Source organism: Atractosteus spatula, chromosome 9 (genome assembly GCF_055471065.1).
Source record: "Atractosteus spatula isolate fAtrSpa1 chromosome 9, fAtrSpa1.hap1, whole genome shotgun sequence".
Taxonomy (NCBI): Eukaryota; Metazoa; Chordata; class Actinopteri; order Semionotiformes; family Lepisosteidae; genus Atractosteus; species Atractosteus spatula.
Window position 1 is genome coordinate 50,759,366 of NC_142714.1, and position 25,220 is coordinate 50,784,585.

Below are 25,220 nucleotides of genomic sequence, written 5' to 3' on the forward strand. Positions count from 1 at the left end.
GTCTAGAAGGTGCAGGGATGAAGTAATCTTCAAGAGCTTTTAATATTGGGAACACCAATCCTATCTCAGTTATACTTGGGGGGGGAAGCACAAATTATAAATTCATTCAATCCCCTTTCTTTACCTTTCAGAGGGGGAAAAAAACAGAAATCCCTCTTAATCACACCATTCATGGAAAAACCCCTCTTGTTCTTTTCTTATTCTCTTTCATATTCATCAAATTTACTAGAAAAGCTTGTAAGTTTCTAATTACCTGCAATGGCCTGGTGTCTCATCAAGACTGTATTTTCTATTGTGTTCCGGGCTCCAGGTGGTCTTGAACTTTACAAGGAATCATGAGTAACATTTATAAGGATTTTATCTTATATGAGTGAAAATTAAGAGCTCTGCAAAGGGCATTGCATTGAATACAATTGCAGAAACAAATAAAAACCAATTGGCTTTATTTTTTTGTCAATAACTGATGGGCATAAAGAGATTCGGACTCAATCCTTACCTTGTTTGAAAAATGATTTCTGGGAAGTCTAAAAAGTCTGAATAATTCTGAACTGGAAGAAGCTGCATTGAAGTACTGGCCTGTGTCATGCATGCAGTGCTGGAGCAGGAGGAAAACAGTCTGTCACCTGTGAAACAGGTCTAGCTCTGTCTCTACCTGCTGCTGGGGTATTTCTTAGCTATAAGGCTGTGAATACTACTATGTGTGGAAGATTTGTGCTTGTCTTGTTCAGTCCGTGTGTGGCTCCGAAAGCGATATAACATCAGCAGAAAGGAAAGAAGATGAACACATGATAAATTGTTTATTAATAAATTTTAACTTTTAACAGTTAGGTTAAGTGGTACTCTCCAATTAACCTAACGTTTCATCAACAGTACTGTGTGTCTTGTACATTGGAGCATGCCAAAATGCTACCCCTCTTAGTGCATGCTTGTGTGTTTTTTAGACAAGGGGATAATGCGCTCCAGACCAGGTACTTTTATCCAGCAGCAGTTGCAAGTTTCAGAGAAGGTCAACGGGCCCCCGTTTGCCTGAATTGTATAAGCGAGCGAAGTTGCGTTAACGAGAGGCGCCAGGCTGTGCCACTGTGCAGCCCAGCAGTAATTAGTTAAGCGCAGTATTCAGCATTACCGTATATTCACCCTGCTGAAAGGTCCCTGGAGGGGTCCTATTGATGACTGACAGGTGCATGGGAGGAAGGTGTCAGGCGAGAGAGAGGCGAAACCAGAGACCAGCGACAGCCTCTGGCTCCGGGTTATCCTGTTCCCGGGGTCAAACACCAAAGCAAGTTCAACACCCTTCTGCAGAAACGGAGCTGTGCCCCACCAGTGACCACTGGATTCTCCCCACTGGGCTGTGTCGGAAAGCAGTGAGCACGCCGCTGCTGCTGCCGGAGTTGTCCAGGACTGGGCCGTCTGGAGAATCGGTGTATCTTATGCTGGACGAGAGTTATTTTTATGGATTCTTTGTTCTTTATGCTCCAGAGATTTGCTGCAGGGATTTCTCGCAGCGTTAGTCAGTGTTATTGCTGAAAAAGATTGTGGTGGTTTTGTTGAGAGAGATGATGGTAGTCCATCAGTTTGCCTTTGTTGTGCCTTTGTACAACTGTAGAGGAACAGTACTGACCAGCTACTGCAAACAGCTTTTGACTTGTGTTTTAGGCACGCAGACACAATGTGGCTCTTGATCTCAAAGAAGTCCAAATGAATACATCTGTTCTATGCCGTTACTATTTATTTTTGACTTTATACAATCACTTCCAATTTGAGCCTTTGCCACCCCCGTCTTAATTCACAACTCGCAGAATTAGAAACACTGTGTAAGTTTGGTTTCATTTAACATTCCTGGGGGTTTTATGAGCGGATGTGTAGAATTATGGGTAGGATACTAAAGGCAAAGCCAGTAAGTTACATTCTGTGCGACAAAGAAAAAAAAACCAGCAAGTGTGTAGTTTTCTCTCCAGCGAGCTCAGGTTCTTGTGTAATGTGGGCTGCAGGCAGACAGAAACTTCTGACCTGCAATTATCCCATCTTAATAGGGGAGCAGAGCTCCCCACAAATCAAGGTGCACAGTTCTGTCTGCTGCACCACGCTGGACAGGCTTATTGCTCCCAGCTGCAAAATGGATGTCAAGTGCCAGCCAAAGAAGACATGTGAAAGCCTAGATAAAGCAGAAACCCTAAAAAAGCATGAAACTACTGAAATAAGCGTGGTAACGACTTGGTCTGCTTTTACCTTGAGCACCGAGCCGCAGATGTGCGCTGCCTTCTTCTATAATCCAGGATTTGGAGATTCCCAGAGACACTTTAAATGGTAGCAGACTAGCAATCAGGTCACTGTGACCACTCAGACACCTCCAGCAGATACGAAGAACCTGTGTCAAGTTTGCTTATTAGGAGTGAAGCTCTGACAATAAGTATAGCAGAACACTGTATAGACTATCTGCGCTACTGGCAGTTTAGCTGTATTCGTGTTCAAGTGATTAAGCACTTTCTTAAGGTTTCCTTGTTTTAATCTCTGTGATGGTGTTTCCTTGCTTATAGAGTATGAGTTTTGGGCAGTACTTCTCTTCTCGGACTGTAGAACTCTAAGGTTAATATTAATCATCAAAAGGAAACATATTTCGCTAATAAGAACGTTTTGAAAGTTAGCAAGTCATAAACACCCCTTTGCTTGTGGAGTTTAATTGTTCTTGCGGTAGAAAATAAATACTGTTGCAAGTGGTTGCTTCTGAAGAAATTAAAGAATTCCCACTTGTAGAAAAACACATTATTTCTTTTCCGGGCCTTGGTTTTATAACCTGAAAGCCTAAGTGTGTAATTTGCACTTTGAGTTAGGAATTATACAAACTTTATTTTTTATATTGGAGAGCCATGACAAAATGAATCCAGTTATTAACTCGTATGCTGTGTTTCAAGATGATTTTCCATTTTATTCTCTAAATTTTATGAGAAAAAATATTTATGGTTGTTTGTGCACAATGGAATTCGGCTTCTCATCCTATAAGCATAGAGTCTTTTCTTTAAATGTAATATCTTTTTTTTTAAATAACATCTTTTGTTAAAAATTAAATTCATAATTTTTTTAAAATGTAATCTTAAGTAATGCTGGTTGTTTAGACAGTGGATGCCTGATATTCCCAAATCATTGCTGTCCAGCTCAAACCACTGCAACCATTGTTCCAGATCCCAGAGAAATGTTACTCTTGACTTATGGATAAATAGAGGGACCCCCATTCCCATCAGGAGCAATCCATCACCTTCCACCGGAGCACACCCAGAGAGGGGAAAATATTATTGAGAGAAATCACTGTTTGGGGCTGATTACTACAGAGAAATGTCAGTCAGGATTTTGAGGAAACGTGCAGTGAGCAGCTAAATGTTGGTTTTAAAGCAGACAGCATGTGAAATGACTAACATTACTTTCTCGCGATAACAGCTCAAGGTAACTAAAACCAGCAGATGCAATTGGTGACATTTGCTGTCACTTCTGCAGTAATAATTCATTAGCCATAACATTTTTAATGTCAAACAGTATTCTGTGTGTTTATGCACCCCCCTCGTGACGCTCCCCTATCGGGAAGACCAGCAATTATCACCTTGGAGGAATCTGGGATCCTTGTGCTAAATTCCCTTTGACCTCCACAAAAGGTCAAGAGATGCCTGTCTCACCAGGATGCCGATAGAAGCCTTGCACTGCGCCTTCAGTAGTTAGATTACTGGGAAACTGTTAGCCAGCCAGCCAGCAGGCAGTAAAACCTGGTTCCAAAGCTAAACAGGATTTTGCATGGATATTTACAATGCAAATGGCGTTTTTCTTAATTTGATTTACGGATACTCCCCAGGCATCACACCTTGAAGACAGACAAGAGCCTGCTACTGTATAGAGGCAGGCTCTTCACTCTGTATGAAATATGCTTTTATTTTTCAAGGAGGTGTGTAAAGTATTTTTTTTCATTCTTTATTAGTTTTTCTATGCCACAAAATAGTGGCGCTAATATTCTATGAATAGAATTCAGTTTTGGGGATGTGAAGCATGGAACCAAATAAAAATATATATTTGATAATAATATAATATTTTATATTATTAAAACATAAAGGTCCCTAATACTATGACTGGGCTACTACCAATAATAGAAACAGGTTTTCTTGGTTTCTTGTCAAACAGAACATTATATTTTTATTTGGTTAAGGGAACCGCATTTAAGAAAACTTAAAAAAAAAAAATGGGACCAGAGTACTTGCACTGAAAGCAGACTTTACTGGCACAGTGAGCGGAAGTGCTCCAGTCAGTGTCGTGTGATTGCACGACGCAATGTGAATCACTGGGGTGCCATGCAGATACAGAACGTTATGCATCTGTCACCAGCCTGAGCAATGATAAGTTACAAGATCGCATGGGGTAATAGGAGGCCTGGCTGTGTGTTAATTTCCAGCAAATGTTTTGAGAAACTGCGTGGAGGGACTGACTTGTGCTTAGAGTTTGGAAAGCTTTTTGTGTTTCTGCAATGGATGTCCACTCTCATGAAAGCAGTCACTCAGAAGCGCTTTGAACTATCCCAGTCAAAGTCTCTATCTAGACAGAAAAAAAATGCTAAAGGTAAGAGATTTAGTCTGCAGAAACATCAAAGCCAGGCCCGCAAGTATGGAGAACAGGAAGGCAGCCCGAGAGCCCTGCTGCTTTGGAGTAATCTCGCTGGGGTACCACCGCTGAGGATAAGTCAAACCTCGGGACGCGACTTCAGTTAAATTAGAAATAAAATAATAATAATAAAGAATAAAGAAAGCAGGAGTTCAAATGGAGCCACTCCGCGCTTTAAACATCCCCGGATCTCCCCATTGTTATTTGCTTTAATCTGAGCGTGAAGTGAGCAGCACATACAGTGGTTACTTGAAAAAGAAAGTATGTCGACTTTGGAGCATGATGTATTGTGGGAGCTTGGAGAACTGTGGGTTGACATGGGAAGCGGTGGGGGCTTCGCTCCTGACCAGCTGTGCTTGAAAATGATCCTGCACCACGCAGGCCACAGAGCCTCTGCTGTCCTTGTCTTTAGCACCAAATCACGCTTATTTTTGTCGAAGGGGAAAATGAAAATGCAATGACTCAAGCATCTATGTCAACCAACTACAACCCTAAACACACCTTAGGCGATAATTGGTGGATAATTGGGGCCTTTGTCTCAAGGTGCTGTACACATTTCTTCCTTGAGCAGTTTCATTTCACCAGCGCACAGTGTCGTTATTCTGAGAGACGTAGAATTATGCTGTTGTGACATTTAACAAAATACATTGCGCCCAATGATGTTTAAAGACTAGGACAAGGGAAGAATGCTTCTGCTGCTGCCAGGTTTGGTTCTTAGTCTATGGCTGGGCTACAGAGCTGATGTACTTGTGGCAACATGGCTATTGCATTACAGTCACCACAAAGCATGACAGCAGAGTACTGATTTTCTGTTTTTTTTTCCAGGAATTAAAACCCCATGCTGCACTGCACCAGTAAGAATCGTTCAGTTCAGAAAGTGATGGGAGAGTCTTAATCAAGGTAAGAGCGTATGACTGAATTAAATCCCCTTTGACACTTTTTGCAACATATATTTTTGTTCTGCTGTTCTTGGTTATTGACTTTGGATTTCCTTACTTTCACATATTGCGTGTTGTCACCCCTATCTGTGTCCCATCAAAAATGGATTCTCTTTGTCCCCAGCCTACACCAGATATGAGCTGTATCAGTCCACATGGACCTTGTTAGTCTGAGGTTATACTGTTTAACCAGAACCTGTGGGTGATGACCCAGTGAGTTCAAACCATCGGATATGCTCCCTGGGGAGAGCCGAAAGAGCTGTCTTCGGTGAGGGGAGCTGCAGTTGCCTCCAAACATAGAAACACCATCTCTTCCTTAGTGCTGTTTGCAGTTGAACGGGCACAAACTCTCCCGATCTCCATAGTTCTGGAATTGAAGTAAAATGCACTGGTCCCTCTCTCCCATTCCTAATTTTGCAGTTTGTTTCATCCTGAGTGTTTTGCAAATGATCGTTTAACAATGTGCAGTAAGTGTGTGCCGTTCCTGTTTCCTTTCACCCCTGTCGTTTGACTTGTCAGAGGTGGCGTTTTGCTCACATTAACTTCTACCTCACCTCCTGCTATAATGACCTCATCTTGGAGTGGCCCAGACACGCAGTTTGGTTTCTTATGAGTTTGCAGCTGATTAAAACTGCACAGTAATTAACTCTGCTATGAATGCAGTCACCCTTGAAGAGGATGGCTTTATATATTTTGACAAACCGAAGAACCGCTAGAGTGTTATTAGATCACTGCACCGTGTTCGCGTAGTGCACGATGACAATTACTTTTTTCCTCCGAATCAGTGGAAAGACCTCTAATGTGGACTCTTAAGTCTGAAACTGGAGTTTTTATCTCAGTCTTATCTCGTCTTTATCTCATAACATTTTTCAATAAACTGCATATCTCTGCTTTGTTACTATTCTCAGATTAACAGGGCTCTCCAGTGTATTGTTCTCTGGTGATCACCATTATTCTCAAGAACACTTGAACTTAATCATCGCCATGGTAACCGGAGCTCCAGCCAGGCCTTGTGCACTTGATCGGAAGTGTAATTATGGTTGGCAGTGTTGACTATTTGGGATTTTTTAAGTGAAAGACCATGAAGCTTCTTTAATTGATGTGTCACTTGAAAGGTCAAATCTTTAGTCTCAGTTCTCCACTGTTTTCCGTATTGGATACAGAGGCAAACGTGAACGTCATGAATGAGGTTCAAACCCAGACATCTTCAGAGTGTTTGGATCTCTTCCTCAGTTTCTTCGTTTGGTTAGTTGAAGGAGATTTTTCACTTAACGTGCAGGCAGGCATACAAGAATAAATCACGATGTGGCTTTTTTAGCATGGGGATCTGAACGTTTCCTTTTTTAATTGCTCTCTGCGATTTTGAAACGACGTCAATAAAAGACATTTAAGGAGTGGTAACTCCAAACTGCTTTGGCAAGAGTGCAATTATTTTAGGATATCATGATACGATGCAGATTTTCTGACAGGGGAAAGTTATTTTTTTCTATTTTGGGGACTGATTTTAAATCCTAACGTGTTGTCTTCACGTGAGGTTGACCTTAACAGGCTGTGGTAAACACTGGATCACCGTGAGCTGCAGTTCTTGGCAAACGTGATATTTCTAGATTTCTTACAGTAGGTGGAATGAAGAGAAATGTTGCTACAGTTGCCACAGACTTCAGTCCCATTTCGTGTCTGTTAGTAACTTGGATGTTATATGTATACGTTGGACCACTTTGTACTTAATAACATTTTTTTTCTGCCTCTAAAACTTAAAATTTGCATGAAGTCATAGTTCATTATTCAGAGTCACACTTCCTTCCTTGGACACACCACGATAAAGACCTGGAGAGGAAAGTGCGGAGCTCGGAGAGCCTTGTGGAATGTGCTGGCCGTGCATCGTGGTGCCGATATTCCAAATAAAACCCCCTTTGCTTGCATTCGTCTGCTGCGTTCAAACGAAAAACGTTCTCCATTGTAGGCCTGCATAAGGGGAGAACAGGGAGGGGGGGAAGGGCTGGGGAAAAAAAAAAGATTCCTGCTTCATTATTTCAAATCTATAATCATCCCCTCGAGCCTCCATCTGTCAGCCCGGTAGGGTTAAATTTGGTTGGCCTTGACATGCTATAGAGGCGCCACGTTCAAATGCTTACAAGGACAAGGTCACCATTCCCAATGTTTGAGCATTCTCACACATTCCACTGCTGTTGGGCTATTTGCCTGGCTAGATGGTCTGCTAGCTTAGCACAAAAGATGGACCACATTTCCTTGCCTTTGTACCGGAGTGAATAGAGACCTTAGGAAACCCAAGCTCAATAAGGCATTTGAAAATTTGTTAATTACAAGCTAAACACACTCTGTGCTCCAGCCAAGTGCGGTTTCTTGGAGAGGGAGCCCCCGTGCAGTATTTCCTACGATTTCATATAGTGATGTTATGAATAGAAATCAGGGAAGAAGAGGTATATGGCGATCTAGCATGAAAATAAATGTTGGCGAATAAGTGCAGATGTAATATCCTAAAGGAGGTTTTTGTAACATGGTGTGAAGAACTTCTTGACATACTGATTTTAAAATTTAGGTTGCAGCGGATTATTTTGTTAGTGGAAAATGAAAACCTCCACATGATGACGGTGGGTTTTTTACTGTGACATATCCTAAGATCCATGAGAAGTGCTTTTTTTTTTTGAGTAGTGTAATCTCCCATTTTGTATTCAGATGTTTTTTGTTGCTCTTCTGACAAGGCTCTAGACTGACACCAAAGAAGCTGATCTAATAGAAAAGTAGATTATCTAGATTTCAGAACGACCTTAGAGCATCTTGGCTTTTAATTTGTTCATGCTCGTTTACAATCGTCAGGATGCAGGAACGTGGGAATTGGACCATGTTTTTGTGGCTTATAAAGTAATTGATTTGGAATCACAATTCAGTGCAGAGAGAGATGCAGTGTGAAAGAAAAGTGTGAACATAAATGCATTTTATAACCAAGAATACATTTAGCCTTGCTGTATAAAGAAAAACAAACAAACATGCCCGAAAGAGCCTTGTGAGTTCCCTGGCCTTTCTTTAAAGAAGGGTAGAGTCTACCCTTTGTGGGCATTGTTCCTTTAGAGACCTCTTCAATGATTGTTTGTGTGGGCGCGCGTGTGAACTTGTGAATGAGCTCGTGTTTCCAATAGGAGGGATGCACTCAGAGCCGCGCACATCTCGCGATCTGTCAATGGTGCTCCCCAAACTGGGACATGGGCGGGCTGGTGGGGGGTGGGGGGTGTGGGGGGGGGTCCTTGGAAAAACACTGTCTCATCAGAACCCGCCCCCCTCCTCCCTTACAGCCAGAAGAAAGGACACGTCTGTGACAGGTCTGGGGAGGCTGGCTGAGACCTGCAAGGCAAAGCTTGTTTCCTGCCCCAGCGAGTGGAAAAGGGGAGAACACAATTAGTGCTAGCATCTGATCGCAAGGGCAGCATCTCATTTCAGTGACATGTGAAATTATGTTGAATCTCTCAAGTCAATATCGAGCACCACGATGCTCCACATGGCAATCAAACCTCAGTACTGGGAGCAAGGCGGAGAGAGAGCTTGTTCTGGACGTTATCCTTACAGGTGCTGGGAAAGGTGTTTGTGCGAGGGCTAGCTGTAACACTGTTGAGCCTCTGATCCTTGGATACGATTACCTTGCCAATTTTAAAATACTAACTTATGTTTTGGGTATTAAGACGGCACAATTGGGCAGAGCTTGTTTCAGACCCTCACCACCCTTTGCTTAAAGAAGTAATTCCTGTTCTCGTTTCTAAATGCGCTTTTATGTAGTTCCCTCTTGTGATACTCAGGTTGATGTTACACTGTTGACTCTGAAGAGGTTCAGTTGACATTATCAATGTCTTGGAGTGCTTTGAAAACGTGGATCAAGTCTCCTCATAGTCCTCTCTGTTCAAGGCTAAGAAGGTTCAGTTCTTGTAGCCTATCAGTGTAAGATTCTCTTTTAAATCGCAACACGTATGTGGTTGCTCTTCTCTGGACTGATTCTGAAGCAGCAATATCTTTCTTGTAACATGGTGACCAAAATTGCACATAATCTTCAAAATGGAGCCTTGCTAATGCGTTGTACACCATTGTGCACCATTAACATAACACCTCTCGATCTAAATCCTGTTTGTGAACATATGTCTTTACATTTTGTTTGTTTTCTTATTGCTTCTCCACATGGCCTGGAAGATGGAAATGTCAACTTAGTACTTAAATCTTTATTTCTTTACTTTTAGCCATTTAAGCTCGGAGTATCCCATGTTTTATAATTTATCTTTGCTTACCTGCTTATAATACTTTCCACGTGTCTACATTATTACACATCTTATATACAAATGTCAGTCTTGAATTTCCTCTGTTTTTTTGCATTTCATTTGCTGCTTCTACAGTGTCTGCTAATCCTCCTACAGTATTTTGGAATCATCTCCGTATTTGAGTAGTCGCTGTCGGAGCTCCACACTGCTTTACAGCAGAGTCTGTTCTGACTGGAGGTGATAGCCTGCCAGCTCAGAGGTCACTGCTGAGCAGCAGGCAGAGTGTGCCCATGCTGGATGCAGCCCACCCAACCTCAGCAATGCAGGGCTAATTATATTCCACTTCTTGGGGAGTTGCCGCAACAGTTGGCTAATGACATAGTGCAGACTTTTAGCTTGCAGTAAAATGACAAGATTTGAGCTCCAGGGACCTCTGCTGGTTTAAACACTTAAAAGCCCCTATTCACAGCTCCGCAACAAGATGTGCCATAAATTAATTTCACCTAATCCAGCCTGGCTAGAGTCTGGCACTCATGCCAGCCCTCGGACATGTTGCTCGAGTACAGCTATTAATTTCCGATTTCCACCACAAAAATTAAATTTAGAAAATGACATTTTTCCCCAAAACAAAGCGGTAAAAGATGATGTTCTGTCATATAGGTTGCAGAAGAAATTGTAAAAAAAATAAAATAAAATGACCTCATTTAAATGGTAGACCATCCATTTCGTTTATTAAATGTTAGAATTATTGGGATCTAAAGTCATTTTTACTTCATTGTGATGAACAAAATAGCGGTAATTTGTTCAAATTAAATATTATGAATATGGTGCGGTGTCCTTCGTGTTTTTTTCTTCAAGATAGAGGGTCTTTCTTTTGTAGTTCGTCATTCTGGGTTGTGTGATGGGAGAGTCTGTTGAGTCCAGTCTTTTCCAGTGAAGCAGTGTGCTCTGTTCTGCAGGTATGCGCCACTGGGTCTGGACATGTCTTGGAACAGGGATGGTAAGATGTTCTAAAGTGCAGTGCAGGTCAGATTCATGGCTACGGGCTGCTGATGTGTTTCTTGAATGGCAGAATGCGTGTGCCTGCTCCAGCAGCGATTCACTGATGGGCGTCCTCTATCTGTCAGCAATGACCTTTCGACAGGCACTGCAGTCAAATGGCTTCCAAGTGAGTGGGTATATTCACTACTCCGCCCCACCTTCTGTCTGTGCAGCGGCTGGAATTGAGAATGATCGACAGTGTGGCTTTCCACTCAAACAAGAACTGGCTCATACCCTGATGCCCATTGGTGCTGTACTCTCCATGTGCTTAGGTGGTGACATGCACGAGTGAGGAGGTTGCTGGGACACACCCATTTCTGGCTGGCTGGAAGCTTGCCATTGGGGTTGGATTAGTCCATTAGATCTGTCTTTGCAGGGGGGGTAGGCTGGAATGGTTGGGGGGGGCGGGGGGGGGGGTCTTTGCTGCTTTGGGGAAGTGATGGGGAATAATCAATACGACAGGCTGGAGGGAATCTGCGTGGCAGAATGCCCCGTCTCCTCCTACCCAGTGCACGTGCAGAGCGGAACAAGAGGGAGGCACTTTGCTGACTGATTAATGCCGTGTAATATACATGTTGGGATAATGCATCCAATTTTAGAATTTTAAATTGGAAGGGATTTCAGCAGCAGGTCTTGGTAATTGACTGCTACAGTTGACTAAAGCAAGAACACAATAACCAGCCCTGGTATTGAGGTCGTGTGCATCTTAGCTGAGCCTCGTGAATAATTATAAATTTTCCTTGGACTGCTCCTTCGTGTTGTGGTTCCAGTGGTCTAGTTCTTTTTGTAATTCTAATTCTGTTCCGGCTGCCCTTGCAGCGATTATCTTAAGTGCTTTTGTGTTCTTGTTTTTAATTAAAGGCACTACCACATCCACAAAGGAAAAAAAAAATCATCAATGTTTTTGTTTCGTCAGGCCTTGTAGAAATGTAAAAGTTTAAGTTCGATCAAAATGGGGGGGGGGGGACAGAGGATCTCTGTGGAGGTGTGGTAACATTTTTCAGAAAAAAATAATAATGATGGTGATGCCTCCTATGCAGAGCTATTAGCTGAAGCACTGGTAGGCTGCCCACTGAGAGCTGCTGGGCTGGGATCTGGAGGATGGAGGATGGGGGCTGGGGGGGCATGGGACTCAATTCTTGTGATTCTGCTCTGTGCTTCAAATGACTCCCACTCTGGCACTTTGCTCTGACAACTGACTGCTTAACTGAGAGCAAAAATAGGTAGCTTGCTGGTCTCCATGACAGGCTATACATAATCACCATAGAGGTATATAATTACAGCTGTCAACCTCATCCTCTGTAATTGATGCAATAGCTCACAACATCAGTGGCGGATTAAGCTTACTGTGCACATGGATGAGAAATAATGTCTCAGTTGCATGAAGACTGGCTAAACATTTTCTTGGCATCTTAATCATCTTTTTCCATAATGCGTGTATCAGCAAGTTTGCCCTGTGCTCCCCCAACCACCCCCCCTTAGGAACGAGAGAGTGCAGTGTTCCAGCACCTAGGAATAAGCAGTGCATTAGGACAGAGCTTTACAACTGTGTTTTTCTCCTCTTTGTTTTGTATTTAGTTTTATGGGCGCTCATCGGTACACCTAGATGATTGCAGATTTCCCATAGCAATTTAGCTGTGTGACGTGAGTTTGCTGCTGCAAAATGCTTTATGAGAGTCTGCTGGTTTTCTTTTCATTTCTGTTTCATTGAGTTCATTGCATTTTAGACGTCGGAGGGCTGTAACCATTGTCATTGAGCTTCCAAGCTAACCTGATTGTATCTCGCAGAAGGCAGCTGTGCAGATTACATCAAGCTCCCTGTTCAGCTTGTGATGTTGCAGTGGAGCTGCTGGGTCTTGTACCTTTTCTTTCTGCCATAGAAGCCACCAGCAGCACCAGCCCATCAGCTGTCCAAGGAATGCTCTCCTGTCACAAGGGGCTGCTGCTGTTTCCAAGACAGCCCATCGTCCTGCGCTCTTTCTCTCTCTCTCCTGCTCTAATTATTTCTCAGCCAATAAAGCTGCCACGTGCTGCTGTCCAGAAGCCATTATTTTGACTTCCCTTACTATATTTCCATCATGTAACAAAGTTTAATATTCTGTTTCTGGAATTATTTGGTATTTTTCATAACCCAGTTTGGTCAAACTCATATGCCAAGGTCATAATTATCAAAGAAGCAGCTAATTTGACCATTTACCACAAATATTATGTCTTAAAAATGTACACCTTCATCAAAATTGGCCATCGTGCATAGTTACACTGTTTGTTGTTGTTCAGTTTAGTCATATGCACAACTGCAATGAAATGCTTATTTGCATGAATGCTCCAATTCAAAGACATGAAAGAAAAACATAAACAGAGAAGAGCAGCAGCAGCAACAACAGCAAAGTTAAACAACATGCAACTTAAATAGAGCTCATCACAAGCAGTGTGCAAGCAAAAAACATCAGCATGAGCCCGTGGAAGAGGTAGAATTCAGAAGGCCAGGAGGACCTCACGGAAGTGCGAATACGTCAGACTATCGGAAAATGGCCCCCTCTCGTTTATAACCATTCAGCCCGTTATGTAGTTAGAAGCTGATTGATCCGAGAATCTCATCCACTCATCTCTTCTTGAAAGAAGCCAGAGCTTTTGACAACGTGGCTGAGTAGCTTCTCGTGCTCCTGCAGCCCCTGGCTGTCAGCGCACTTCCACACTTCTGCTCCTGCTCCTGAAGGAGCCCGCTGGGCTGACTGCGTCAGGCCCTCGGAGCATTCGGAACAGGTCCCCCCGTAGCCTTCTTTGGGCTCAAGGCTGAAGGGATCGGTCTAGCCCGTCAGTGCAGGACATTTCTCCAGCCCCTGAAATATGTCTGGTTTCTGTTCTATGGACCGGTTCCAGAGCAGCAATACCTTGTTGTTTTTTCACAAGGTGGCCAGAATTTGTGCTCAGTATTCTGAAAGAGCTCTTGCGATTGTGCTCGTGGACCACGTGCGGGTCGAGGGTTTGATTTCTAGTAGCCGATCAGTCTTAAATCTTCCCCTTCGGGTTGGACAGGCCGGTTGTTTTTGTTATGCCCCCCTCCCCCAGCCCGGTTCGGAGGAGCCAGCTGTGTGTTCTTCCCCATCACCGCGCCTCTGGGCCCCGCGACAGCGCACAGGTGTGAATCAGGACGTGCAGCCCCTCCCACCTTCCAGCCACTCGTGGTTCAGCATGTCGAGGGCAGCGCAGCCCCCTGCCGTAGGCACCCAGGTCCCACGCCCACTGGAGGAGAGGCGCGGCCCCGCATCGCAAGTCTGCAAGGGGGCGCTGTGAGGTCGGCGGCGCATCCCTGCTTCGGGAACATGATCCTGCCTCGAACCCCCCAGCGATTGAGCCTCTAGGAGGCTGATCACTCTTAAAACCTCATCCAGCTGTGCCTTATATGTTCCCAGTGAGCCTACTACAACAAGATGGGTGTGTGGCTTATTTTGGACAGACGTGGACGTTACTAATTACTTGATGTACATTTTTTTCTTTCCAATAGTTTAATTCTTTAATTATGAAACAAATTGTTATAATGCTGCATTTGTATTGGTCAGTCAGTATTCCAGCTGTGCCGGCATCTGTGATATAGTCATGGTTAGGAGTTATGGGGATAAAAAAGGTATTTGCTCATACAGTGTAACGTAAACCAGGGAGCCATTAGCCTACTGCTAAATAAATAATATCAGAAAAAAATATTTTAAGTGGGCATAGCCTTGCAAAGTTAGTTAACAAGAAATCTTAAGTTACTTTTTTCAATTCCCCTCTTTCTCCTGCACTTAGCAGGCAAAAAAAAAATACATCCTTGTAATGAAAACCCATTGAGAAGCAGGAGGCTAATGAAATCTATTTTAAAAAAGTGCAAAACAAGGCCGTCTGATTGATTGCAAATTGAAAGTGTGATTGCTTTTAAACTATCCTGTCCCATCAATCCTTTATCCTTCCATATGCTCGCCGCCCCATAAACAAGCAGGAAGCTCTCATCAGACATTCAAATCGCTTTCAATTTGCATTCTTGATTGACACAGAGAGTGGGAGACCAAGGGAGTGTGTCGGGCATGCGTTTGTGAATGTAGATTACAGTACACAGTCAAGGCAGCCCCACAAAAGCTGCAGGATGTCAAACTGCAATCAAACAGCTTGTTTTTTTATGATAGGAATAGAAAATAAAAGGTCCTAAGGGTCATTAAGTGGTTAACAAGCATCTTTTCAGTCTGAATTACTTAAACCATTACAAGACCCCATCTGCCGCAAGACTTTTATCTTAAATGTGATGTGGAAAGAGCTTGATTGTAAAAGTAAAAAAGTGGTCGGAATTGTACATAGCAGTGTATATTGTAACTCCAGTGACATTAGAAAAATAAGCAGATTGATTGGTTTATGCTGCTTTTCTCCAGTCCGTCTACACATAACTGTTGCTATGGTTTTTTATTTGTCAGTAGTAGTAGCAGTCTTTTTTGTGGTGTATAAAGAGATGGGTTTGTAAAATTGATTGTACTTACTCACTTAATAGAAACATTTATTTTAAATCTTTTAATGGCACCTTGCACCGGTAGTGAGTTTGCCAGAGAAAACAATGTGGATGTCCACTTTTTCTGGAATGACTGATGACAGTAATTTAGTTTGTCTTAACAAACCTGGCCTACAGGAAGTTGTCCACCAACTGGATTGTGACTGTGCAAATACATACATGCGTAAAATCAGCATCCTAGGCCACAATTTGCACTTTGTCTATTCTTTAATACAAGTGGTCCTCCCAGTCTAGCAAAGGTTGTGTATTTCCAGGTGTCAGTGGAGCTTCCAGACTGTCGCAGTGGTGCTGTGGAAACTCACACAAAGTGTTAATGTTTACACAATGCAGATGTGATCATAGTGGAATTAACGAGAGACTGTAAGGAACAACTCAGTAAGTGACAACAGACAGCCATTGCACATGCACAGGCAAAAGAAAAGTGGGAGGTGTGTGGTGTAAGCTCTGGGCACGTGAGTCCCGCGGACATCCTTCACCCTGCTGACCGCTGCTGGTGCGCTTTGACGGTTCTGTTTCTGGAAGGGATTATGTCCGCTGGATGCGGTTGTGCCCCCACTTGGTCTTCCTGCTGTCTTTGGGGACAGGAGCCACCGGAGAAAAGCACCCAGAAAACACCCGTCGGGTGCCATTCCCCTACTGCCTGGGGCACCCCTTAAACGCAATCCGGATTGCTCGGCAGCAGGAATGCTCTTCTTTAATAAGCACCGACTCAGGACCGTTGTGGCCTAATACGCCCCTGTGTGGACTGCGCTCGTGATGAAAAGCTCCCTTCGTTGCTGTTTAGCAACAGAGAGGCTGCAGCAAGGATGAGGGGAGATGGGATAACAGTACTGTGATGGCAACAGGCATTGCTGTCTAGTTAATTGTTGCTTTGAGGTGCTCACTGAGGAATGAGCCATGTGTTGGCCCAAATGACCACTCTCTCTGGGTATGTTTTGCCTTTAAGAAGCCTCACCATATGCTCCTCCTGGAGAACATAAGGACAGACATGAAAGAAAAGCAACAGAGGTTTTTAAGAATTCTGGTCAAGCCCCACACCCCTCCCCATATCATTTAGCCTTCACCTCTAATCCTAAAAGATAATCTTATTGTTGAATATATATATATATTTCAATTTTTCTATCATGTTACAGACCATACTAGGATATCATAGTGTATCGGACATTATAATGGCAGCAAAACCCCTTTGCACATTCTAAATTGCAACCACATTGCAGTTGAATTGTGCATCTCTCAGGTTCAAACTGTCCACTCACAAGAGGCGCACAGCATTGGTTTTGTAAATAATGGAGATGAGTACAGTCCCTGGCATTGCTTACCAACGATTAGTAAAACTTTTCTGTCATGTCCCGGTAATAGAAGGCATAAAAGGCCAAAGCTGAAAATCAGTGCATCTCTGCAGTTTAATCTAGGACTGAGCCAGGCACTGCACTGTGCCTAGTAGCAATATGTTTTCTTATAGTATGCATTCACATTCGTCAGACCTCCTTGATTTCATGCAGTATTTGCATAATCCACAGCAGTGCTTTCACCAGCCCATGTCCTTTTTGTTTTTTTTAAAAAGATCCCTCTTTCTAATTAGAGTTTTGTGCCTTTTGAAGTGAGATCTTATGGCCAGTTTCCATCAGAAATGTTCGTTGGTTCAGATTTTTGGAAACTCTCCTGCACTTTTACCTCATCTCTAATATCAAGTGAGTGAAGCTCCTGACGTTTGCGTGCATACACCCCAAACAAAGAATAAACCTCTAATGTAAGAGAATTTGTCACCAGCTCTACTTTTTGAATTTTTCCTGCCTCTTTGTGCAGTTCTTAGACCCTGGGCAAAAATAGCAAATGTTTCAAATTAACTGCAGAATTCTTCAGTGTTATTCAGAGGGTAAGGAAACATTTCTGTGGATTTTTTTTAGAAAACAAGGATGGGTAATTCCTTCATTCATCTTTGCCATTATAATCTATAATCTGACATAAATACTGTCTAAATCTCTGTATATTACATAGGAAAGGCACATTTATGGGAACATACATTAAAAATACAAGCTACTTAGTATTTAGTACTTGTTTACTGCATCCAAGCCTTGAACAAAACGAGCCAGTATTCTTCTCTTCAGTGCAGTCTGTGAACAGTTTGCTTTTATTCCAACAGGAAGTTCTTGGCATGTTGCTAAGCAACGTAATGACATCTAGATTCAAAATCAAACGTCTTAAGTTTACTCAGGCAGGAATTAGTTAAGAGGTACTAATAAAATGTAATGCTTTGCTTTTGACTTTTGTAGAATTGGTGGATTGAATAAAAGGGCTTACAACCTTTCTGTTCAGGGAAGAGATCTTTATTGTTCAGAGTGAAAACGCAGTCCTACTTGGTTTTGGGGTATTCTGATGAGTTGCAGAAACAAACCAGGAATCTGCTGCCCCAAAAACCCCTCTAGCACAGCAAGCATACTCCTCACAATCCCAACCTTACCTTAAACAAGCTGAAAATTGCTGAGGAAATCTGCCGATATCAGCCTGTTAATGTAAACTGGAAGAAGACGTTTCTTTCTCTTTACTTCACAACACTCGGGGCACTGCGTGGTAATGACATTTCAGCAGGAGGTTTTAAAGTGAATTACAATGAGCTGGTTCCAGCAGACCCGGGTCCTGTTTTCAGCCACCGGAAAGTGAAGGAGAGGGAACATGGAGTGGGAACTATCTCTGGGATGTGTCCGCCCAGCGTGCTGCGTCTGCACTAGGAGCATCGGCTCTCCTGCGTCTGCTCTGCTGCGCAGGTCCTCGTGGTGCACAGTGTCTCTCCTCTCTGGGCCGTGGAGCGAGGGGAAGCAGTTTGGCCTGTATTTAGGAAAGGGGACGGAGAGGGGGTGGGGCGGGGGGATGGGGGATGGTACTCTGGGCTAAGCCACAAACCAGCAGGTGTGCCGGCATCAGAGAGTCTCACAGTTCAGCCCGCTATGCCCAGTAGGACTGGCTGCCTCTCGCCTCAAAAACAGGATTAACAATATGAAGTAACTGGAGTAAGAACAAAAAAAGCACTTCAGAGTTCGGCAAATTTATTTCACTGGGAATCTTTTAAATCTAAAATTTTAAGGGACAAGTAGGTAGCTGTGTCAGCCTGCGTAGGCACACCCGAAGAAGGCTCCACATCCGAAATGTTGTGTTTCCTTTCTTCTCTTTTCAGCAGGGAATAAACCTTTTTTCTTTTTTAAGGGACACCTGTGCGGCTCTGACTCCTGCTTCATGTAGTTGCTCTGCGAGTTATATTAAAACACTCAGCAGTGCTTAAGAAAGAGTAATGTAAATCAGGGTCAATAATCAGCGTGCTCTGTTGCTTTCATTGAGGAAGGGAATTGGCACTAAGGGACATCAGAATCCAGTCTCTGTGAACAGTTGCAGACTAGAGAAAGCCATTGGCCCATCTAGTTCATTTGGAAGTTAGTACCTTATTGATCCAAGGATCTCATGCAGCTGCTTCTTAAGAGAAGCCAGGGTGGCGGTTTCAACAGCGTGGCAGGGTAGCTTGTTCCACACCCAGACCACTCTTTGTGAAAATGAGGGACTCCTGTTCTCGGTTTTCAATGCACTTCCTGGTAGTTTCCCCTTATGCCCTGTTTGTTCTTGTGACTTTGGAAATACCCTTGAAGTTTTGTTTATTTGCATCAGGTCCCTTTGTAGATTTCGCTGTCTGATACTAAATAATGTCATTTCCTCCTCCTGTCTGTGCCGGATGTTCTGCTATGCCCCTGTTATTAATATATTAATGATATTCTCTTAGGCCTCTGTGGACATACTCCCCCAAATTGTTCCACTCCCATTTGCTGATCTCCATTTTAGATGCCTCTCATGTCATTTTCATTAGTAGGATTTATTTTTTTGGCAAAGGTAAAGCCTATCGCACCTCATGCGTTCTTTTTTTTATCTCCTGTCTCTATGATGACATAGCTCTGCTGCCTGTAAACATTTCACAACGTGAAACGAAGGGTTTCTTATGCCTGCAAAGGGAAGTCTAAACACAGAAGTTTGTTCTCTTCCGAAGGTCTTTTCTTATCAGGGGGAGCTTAAGATGAGTGCTAAACATGTTTGAGTATCTGTGAAAAGAGTCTCTTTAATCCTTTTAAGTTACTTTGCCCCCTCGGACCATTTGTCCTCACACTCGCGCTGAGCCCTCGGTGCCCCCCTCCCTCTCTCTGCCCTCCACATGCGCGCAGAGACCCAGCGCTGAGGGGCAGATAGGAAAGAAAATCATCTGGCAGAGGGGTGCAGTGCTGAGCAAACAATGAGGGGCAGCGGAGGAGAGATTCTGCCGGCTTTCACAGACGTGCAAAGTGGCTGGAGCTGTGGGGTTTAGCAGCTTCCTCCAGGCAGGTGATAAACACAGCCCTGCCAGGTCCCGGCCGCACGCCAGTGGATCTGGAAGGTGGCGGCGTCGGTGATGATGTTGGGGGCCGGGGGGGGGGGGGCACACGTTTAAGAAATGGCACCTCAACACAGCAGGCCAAAGCGCACAGCCCTTCAAAGGGAAATCAAATCGCCATTTTGACCGGGCTTACAAAATAATGGAAAAAAATGCTCCCCCCATCTCTGTACCCGTTTACCCCCACCCCGCTCTCACACACACTCTCACCCACACACACACACACCTCCTGCTCACCCCCTAACTCCCGTCAGCCTGTAAAAAAAAAACGAGGGGGAGAAATGTGTTGAGACTTCATTTTTCAACTGCTGCTGCACAGTGTTGTCAGAGCGGAGTCCTTGGGAAGTCTTTATTTCTGCAGGGCTGGGCCTCTCTGTGTCTCGTTCCCCCTCTCGGGCCATTCTCCTGCCTTTCCCCCCCACCTGCTGGGACCTTCATCCCGGACAGAGCAGCCCGTCAGCGGGGGGACAATTACAGAGGAGCTCAGCCTTTGATCATCTGACCACATGGAAGCACAACAGCTGACCACATGTTTCAAAAGAGAAGCGACCCCCCCCCCCACACACACCCCAAAAAAAAGAAAGAAAGAAAGTGGAGGAAAAGAAAAAACCCTCATTTCCAACATTTCGGCTGACTGCCTCATTTTAGCAGCTGCCTGAGGAGTTCTCATAATTGTAGTAATTATATACATGCGTTTTTATTTTTTTATTATATTATTTTTTGGATCAGAGGTGCTTTTTTGGGGGGGAGAGGGAAGCTGGCTGCATATACTTTTTTTTTTTAATATGTGGCCAAGAAAACGGGGAAGCAATTTCAGTCTCTGCTAATAAAACGGTGCTAATTCTGCCGTCATTGTTTGCCAAACTGTCATCATGCCAGTTCAGCTTCCAAATAACCTTCCCTCAGTAGCTATTGGAGGCACTTCTCCAGAAAGTCAAACGTGCCTCTCTGTGGGAAATATAAAATACGATACAGGGCTTAACACCTATACCATGAGCGTTTGTGAGGACAATATTGAGGACCTGATTAGAAATGTCGCCTGTGGTTTTTAAAGACCTTGGAGTTTAAAACTTTAGGCATTTGATTCAGATGTTTTAATATGTGTCGATCATGCAGTTTTGTCATTAACAGTAAAATCAGAAGAACTGAACTTTTCTTAGCAACGGAAAGCTTCCTTCGAAATCCTAGAAAAAAAATTGGTGCGCTTGTTTGTACAGCATCTTGCTGTATCAAAGCCGATTCAGTTAATTTGTGAACAGAGACTTGAAAACGCCCCGAAAACGTGACTGAGAACCACAGCCTGAATCTGGTTCGTTTTGAGTCGAAAACCACAAAACGGAGCTTGGAGTAGAGGCCCAGCCAAAAATCAAAACAGGATTAAGAAAAAAATCCTGATGATTATTTCTTAAGCTCTTTTTCATTTTATGAGTTTCCCCTAAAATCACAGTAAAATGGTTAATGAATTGCCTAATGTCAAAGTTTCTTGGATAAATGCTGAACACTTGTCTCTGTTGAAAACCGAATATTTGTTAGAAAAATCAGATGCTTTGCAAAGATTTTATTAGAGTTCTTTTGAGAAACGTCTCCAATGCTTCTCACTATATTTTGGTTTTAAGAGACATCTTGTTCTGTCTCCCTCTTGGTTTCCTTTTAAATATTTCTATGTTTATGTTCTTTTCAGCAGTTAGAAAGCATCATCTTCCACATCAGTTTGGGACACTGTTTACCTGTAATTAAATTAACCTGTGTTCAAACTGTGCATATGTATCACCATTTTTAAATATTTCGTTTTTTACAGATTTATTCAAATTAATTTAAATGTTTATTTTTTTTTCAATAATACCTGACTTTTCTGCAGTGTTTTCATGCAGATAGGCAAAATTAAAGGTACATTTTGTGACATGTAATGTAACAATCAGTAGCAAACACTTCACTGTAATGTATAAATCATGGTCATCAACCACCCAGGCAAATACATTAACCATTCTGTGATTTATTGAGGTCTGTAAAGTGTGCTTTTCTATGGGCAGTGAACAGTTTTGTCTTTGTATTTAGTGCTGTTATTTTACTAACAAAGTATCCAGGTCATGTGGATAAAATTTGACTGTTTTATTAAGGTACAGTAAGGTTTTTTTTTTAATATGAAAGGGGTACCGAGGAAGTGGTTCCAAAAGAGAAATAAAATTCGTAGAATGTGTGAACATCCCATTTAAAAAAAATAACGACAATTCAAAATAGAAACGTCTGGGCCACATTAAAACGATCTGAGGCAGTGATGGTGTTTGCAGTGTCTGTTTGCAAAGAATGGCCTCTCTAAGTGTTTCCTATTGTGTGGTGTATCAGTTTACCACATTAACAGGCTCATGAAAAGGGTCTCTTCACTAGTGCTGTGGCCCTGTCTGAAATAACATTGATTGTTTTGACTGAGTGCCACCTTTATTCTGGCCGAATCACTGACCGTACTCCCTTCAAAAGCCCTGGCTCTCAGTGTGAGAGAGGGCATCTCAAGCTTCGGCAGGCAATCGAGGCTTGAGAAGTGTCTAACAGTCTGGTTTCACATTCAAAAAATATTTTAAAAAAAACAATGCCGGCGTTTTTTTTCCCCTTTCATTATTAAAAAAATATTTGTGTGTGCTCACATCTCTAACAGTCTGCGCGCGTTGAGGATTGTGTGGGCGTATCTGTATGTATGCATCTACACAGTGAATTAAGATGACAAATTATTCCATGATTGTGTGCCTAATTTTTGCATTTCTCCACTTAAAGAAATTTTAAATTTCTTAAGTTGCACAGCCAGTATTTCAATATACAGACATCTGCATTTTAATTTAAATGCATTAATCCATCCCATTATTTGTGTTGTAAATAACTTAAGACCTGAGTATCTTGTTTTTCACCTGTGTCATAATTGTAAAAAATAATGTATAAGTATATAATAATACATTATTATATTTATAATTCTTTATTATATCATAATTTATTGATGATATTTAAGTTGGTCTGGTAGTGTATTTAAGTGCAAGATGTCTGTACTCCTGATATTACTTTAGACTATGAGTGAAACATTATCATGTAAATTACTTGAAATTGTCACTCAAGAAAATCTGTAGGATTAAAGATTAGCATCCCTTATGAAATTAGATGACTGTGAGAATGTATTGATGTCTTTGTTTATTACACTGACTTCATCTCAGCCAAGGTCACTATCGGGTCTATCGAAGTGATCATTTGTATTGATCAGATCAGTAATCATGGTATACATAGCAAATCTGGAGAGAAATACTTGCATGGAGATCATAAAAAAGTCTACGTGTTTAATGTATAGCCAATAAACATATGTGTAATTAACTACATCACTTTAGTGTATTTTATTGAATTATTGTTTGACACCACTCTTTAGCAGGTCATTGTGTTCCCTTTATACAGTATGTTGTGCTTGCTGTTTTCCAGTGCACACTATAGCAAATTGAGACTGCTGTTTGATCTTCTACTACACACGTAGAGATTTTGACAAACATTTAACGAGCCATTGAAATGTGGGGTGTAGAGACTTGATACGCCACCCTAAATAGTTTTTCATAATAGGTGTCTCTTTAAACGAGCGAGATAAGAGCTCCCTGTTGCCAAAACCCCTTCACCCTCAGGGCGTCTGCTGTTGCTGAGTGCTCAGTGAACCCACATCTCCCCGTCTTTCTAAAGCTGGGTCCTGGAGAAAGAGGGGGTGTCTGTGTGAGTGGGGCAGTGGTTATGGGGTGTTATAGTCTAGGCCCAAAAAAAGGAAGCATTCCCCAGTGTCAAGTTGTGTTCTTGAAACTGACCCCTCTGTGTATTCTTCTAGTTCATTATCGTTTCTCCTGCAGTAAAAAAGTAACAAGTCTTGTTTTTTTGACAATTATAAGTGTTTGGTTATACAATCAAAGGGGCTCGTGCAAGCATGGTCCCATAATGGTGTCAAAATCCATTTTAAAGTGCTGTAATTCTTGTTTTTTACAAGCCTCCATAAAAAATGCAATGTGCTTTGTAATGAGAAGCATGAATGGAGCCATGGACCGCTGCAGAGCCCGTATGGCAAACCAAACTCGGGACCAACAAAAGCTAGAGAAAGTTTTCCATGTTCCTTGAGCTGTTAACTACTAGACATGTGGCAGACATTGTTCCCAAGCTCCCCGGACCAGAAAAAAAAAGCCTTTTTCAAAAGCTACTGGCTTTTGTTTTGTGCACCCAGTTATGAGCTCGCTGAGCAACGTAGAGACCTCACATGAATCGGCTTTCTAAGTTATATTTAGGAAGTCTACAGCATAAGTGTTACCTTTCGGTTTACTTTGTTTGCAGCTTTCCTACTGTCTGAAACGGGTTTCTGGTCCCCTGAGCTATTGTTTTAATTAATTCAGAATGCAGGAAGCTACTGTTTTTTGACATTGTATTATGGAGGAAACAAAGCTAGGAGTAAGATTAGATTAACTAACAATGACCCGTGATATCATTGCATTTTTTTTTACTCTAGGATAAATCATATTTATATAGGCGGTGTGTATGTAATTTAAAAGCTCTAATCATCTTTAGCAACAAATGTTTTAAAAACGGAATGCAAATGTTAGCACTGGGTATAAATATTGAATGACATTGCGATGTATGAATTTATCCACAACTTTCGATTAAACACATTTATAGAAAGCTTTTATAGATTTACAAAATCAAGAGCTTTACAAAACAATGTATTGTTCCTTTTTAATAACAAACACCACAAAGCACTTAAAGTTTGGCAGGTTTGGCCAGACAATGCCAATTAGAAGTCCCTGTCCCTGCTCTACAATCGCTAGTACTGACATTAGGACGTCTGTGTTAAAGTGAACTCTAACAGTGGCTAACCATTGTCATCACTGATGTATCCATTGGGCAGGCCCTGGGAACTCCTGTTCTGCACTAGTAAACACCTGCTCTCTCTCAGGGTGAGAGGGGAAGAGAGGAGGTCACCCCCCCATCATTTAATTAGGATTTCCGTGAAAATGGACACTCTAGGTTGCAGAATACAAAATGCATGACCCAGTCTTTAGAAGAAGACCCTCAAAATGTGATCATCATGATTTCTAGCTGCTTAGACTGTTGCATATTTTAAAAAAGATTTAAGAACACCGAAACATTTGCAAAGTATCTTGTTTCCTCAAAAAAAGTATCTTGTTTTCGTTCTGCCACTTCTTCTTCATATCCATTTTAAATCTATTGGTTTATGAACTTGGCGATCCTTCAGACTGAGAAAGCAGGGAGACTCCCAGGCCATCCAAGGTGAACCTTCGGCCAGTCTCTGCTGGTCAGGAGGTACACTGACGGTCACGTCCAGACAGAGCCGACAATCAAACCATAGGCCACATAAAATTTAGAACTGCACGGAACACTTACAGTCATGTCAA

General features: G+C 42.5%; 1 long non-coding RNA gene across 1 annotated transcript in view; it reads left to right on the forward strand.

The window, feature by feature from the left end:
• Nucleotides 1-25,220, forward strand: part of LOC148828808 (uncharacterized) — a 95,446-nt gene that overhangs the window by 17,477 nt on the left and 52,749 nt on the right. The window contains exon 2 of the long non-coding RNA XR_016091562.1: nt 5,461-5,535. This is a non-coding gene — a long non-coding RNA (uncharacterized LOC148828808). The remainder of the gene's footprint in view (nt 1-5,460; nt 5,536-25,220) is intronic.